The sequence below is a fragment of the Salvia splendens genome, chromosome 3 (genome assembly GCF_004379255.2).
Source record: "Salvia splendens isolate huo1 chromosome 3, SspV2, whole genome shotgun sequence".
Taxonomy (NCBI): domain Eukaryota; kingdom Viridiplantae; phylum Streptophyta; class Magnoliopsida; order Lamiales; family Lamiaceae; genus Salvia; species Salvia splendens.
Genome location: NC_056034.1, coordinates 25,364,311 through 25,368,198, shown reverse-complemented (window position 1 = coordinate 25,368,198; position 3,888 = coordinate 25,364,311).

Here is a 3,888-nt window from a genome sequence, read left to right as displayed (position 1 = left end):
CTCCCGACTCGATCCGTCGGGGAAAGAATGGTGTTAAAGTCCCTTCCAATCAGCCATGGTGTCCCATCTTCGAGGAGGGAAAGTTCCCTTAGTTTGTCCCATAGGGGGTATCTTTCGACTCTTGTGCATCTCGCGTAGATCGCTGAGATGCCAATTTGACTAGCCAAGCGAGGAGAGGAGAATCGTCCATGTAAGATTTGCTCCGTATCACATTCGATCTCAAAACTAGCACCATCTTCCACAAAAATCCAGATCTTCCCATTTGAGTTCGAGCCTTTGAAGGCCAGCCCCAAGGCTTTGGAGAACCTCTCCGGGTGAGATGTTGTGAGTGGTTCCATTATTGCAAGAAAATGAACATTATGAGCTTTGATTAATCTTTTGAGAACGTTTTGGGTTGGTGCATTCGCGATCCCTCTAGCGTTCCAAAACATAAAATTGATAGACATAATCAACGGGGAAGGTCCGTACCTGGTGGCCTTGAAGGGCCCCCTTGGAAATCAGAGCATTGATGATTGACCCCTCCTTGGCTCGAGCCAGCCTTTGTGGTCGGGGAATTCTTTCTGTGGTCTTCGGGCTTGGGTAGCATGTCCATTTCCAAGTCCCCTCCCGCACCCTCACCACAGTCATCGGGCGCAAACTCTTCATTCTCCATGAGGGAGAAATATTGGTTGGAACTTAAAAGGTTTGTAGATGTTCGGCCGTCGCATCCCCTAGGCGAGGAATAGCGTGTCCCACCTCGTGATCCACCACGCCAAGCTGTGTACGCTCCACGTCGGGCTGGCGTGAGTCCCACCGTGGAATCATAGGGAACATCACCTTGAGGCTTTGTTTCGGGGGGTACGAGCGAATTGGTTGGGGCCCTCCTGGCCGGGGTGATCTCCTTCCTCATAACGGACACACGTGTCCACATCATGTACTTCTTGAAGCTCGCCCATGATATCCGGCCCCATCCATTCCCGAGGTTCGGTTTCCCTTGTCACCGGGTCAATGATCATTTGGTGTCTCTGTCCCTTTGGGTTACCTTGCTGTTTCCACTCATTGGTAGTTGATATTTGTTTCAACTGGTCTTGCTTTCCTTTCACGCCTTGGTCTCCTTGTTGTGGTTGTTTTGGCGCGGGGGTGTTATAGTTCCTCTTTGGAGGTCTCTCCGCCTTTCCAGCCGCATAACACATGTCACTCTTGTGGCCAACATGTTTACATTCCCGACAATAAGATGGGATTTTATCCCATTTGACTTGCTGCACCGTTTCTCGCCCACAAATGTCGAGAATAATCTCTTCGGGGGGAGGCTTGGAAATGTCTATCTCAACGCACAGTCGGGCGAAGAGTGTCGGTCCACTTGGATCGGGGTCCCTAGGAGCTTGCCGATGGCGAAGAGTGTCGATTGGTCATAGAGGTGAATGGGGAAACCAATTAGGTTGCACCAAATTGCCGCAATGGGGGACTCGCAATAAGCATCAAACTCCGGGGACCATTTGAATACTCTCATTGGATGCCGGTCGATATACCACACCGGGGTGCCATTGGGGCCACTAAGTAAGCGTGCATAATCCGCGATATCCTCAAATTAAACAAGAATGTGTTTGGCATTAATGTTTGTCCATGAAAATCCTCGACTGAATTTAATATTATCAAGCGCCTTTTGAATTTGAAATGAAGCCGGGATGGAATGTGAGAACTTATCGACAATAGCGTGGCCGAGATTCGTCGCCAACTTTTGAGTTTCTGCACCGGAAAAGTAGATAGCCTGGATGCCATTTGAGGTGGTTGCGTATCCAATGTTTTGGATATTTTCCGGAACGAAGACTTGTGGCCCGTCAATACTCGGCTTCCCCCGAACCAAATCCGCCATAGACTTCGGCTTATCGGCCTTGTCCGCTCCAGCCGCGGTCGTACCATGTCGATTTGTGTGTACCGAGGCCTTGCTCGAGAGATTCCGTGGTTCGCTAGTGGAGCCTCGGCTCGCTTCCACTGGGTCCGTTCGGGGCGCGTCCGCTACGGCGCTCGGCTTGTGGATGCCCCCGGATGTACCGCCTAGCCCCTTTGCTTGGATGGTGCTTGCCGCACCCGGGTTCAGCCCACGAATGCTAACCATGTTGGTGGAATCCGTACCACCCATCAATGATCCCCCCCTCCCGCCGCGAAGGTGCCGAGCCATGTTCGAATGATTCCCGGATTCTTCGGGTGCAACCCCTTTCAAGGGGTGGGAAATCTTCAAATGAAGGGGCATGGGGGCCATGGAGCGTTGGCATGGCCGAGTCTCTCGGCGATGGCCAGGTGAGAGCGGGAGCTTCGTTCGGAGGGCGTTCCAACGGCGGGTCAACGGCCAAGAGGGGTTGAGCCTCCATCGAGTCAAGTCTTTCCGCCGCATCTAGGGCCACTAGCTGCAAAAGGTTGTCTTTTTTTGGCTGCATTGGGAAGGCAACGGTTGGAGCATCACGTGATGCGTGTGGGGGGAAAGGAATCAAGCGACTTTCCAAAATGGAGTTTGTCTCCATTTCCATTTCGAGCAAGACTACTTTTTCGACAACCAAGGCGCCATGTGCCTCACAACCCGAACCCTCTTTTTGTTGGGGAAGGTACAACATGGAGTCTTTATCCTATCCATACTCTCCGGCGCCGGCGGCATCGCCGGGAGCCGCTGGCCGCCTAGATGCGAACTCGGAGTTGGCGTCGTTAGACTTGAAGTTGGCTTCGTTGGACTCCTCTTCGTTTTCCATATTGCTGCCTGAATTTTTGACGTTTGGGGCCTTGGGGAGCTCGACCACTTCGAGATTTGTGTTCGCTGAAAAAATTGCTCCCTTGCATTTTGGATTTTTGGGGGAGGGGGGCTACCATCCACTCCGAATGTGAGCTTCTTACGGAGTTGCTTGTCCTCCGAGAGGGGGGATGGGATGAATTGTTTCGGCCCATTTCCCTTGGATGGTGGCACCGGGGTAGTCTTTCGAGTCTTGAGTCAGGGCTTTGTGTTCTTGACCTTCAAGGACTTGACCGGTTTCTTTGAGGGTGTGTCCTCACACGAGCGAAAGACCATTTGATGGTCCGGGATGTCCCGCGCCTCCTCGAGATCTGGCGGGGCGAGCAGAGGGGGGTCCGGCATGGCCGGCCGAGGGGGTAAATACGTAGCCTAGCCGAAACCAAGGCAAGATGCGGTCAGGGTGGTTCCTCAGCCAAGGGGTGCAGGTCGCCGGCGGGACAATGGGTCCGTGTGTATGTCGGGATGTGGGAGAGAGAGTCAACACGGGTTGATATGTCATCGGAAGGGTGGTGCAATGATGGTCGGCGAAAGGAGGCAACGTGATACCGTAGGGAGAGGATCGGCCGAGAGACCTTGTCGTCGGGGTTGAGTGTAGTGTCGTGTAAGCCGACCAAAGGCCGGCAGGAGGATGCGGAAGATGACCGGCATGCTAAATTGAATTGGAAAGAGGTATCTTAAATGAAATGAAAGAGGTATTCTGAATATTGGGAGGCCAAAATCAGCAATAAGTACACGTCTGAAATACTTGCAATTTAGGAGTTACTCTCCGTCCCACAAAGATTGTTTCACTTTGACCGGGCACAAGTTTTATGAAATGTAATGAAAAATGAGTTGAAAAAATTAGTAGAATGTGGATCCTACTTTTATATATTAGTTTTATAATACAATGTGAGTAGGAATGAGTTATTGGAATATGAGGTACACAACAAAAAATGATAAAAAGTGAAATGAGATAAATTTTATGGGATGGACGGAAATGGAAATATGGGACAATCTTTGTGGGACAGAGAGAGTACTATTTTCATATCATCTATCTATATATACCAGCACTCCAGTTATTAATTAAAACTATAAAGATTGAGTTGGTTCCGGAGGGATAGAGTTGCAAAGTAACGATAATTAAAACTACA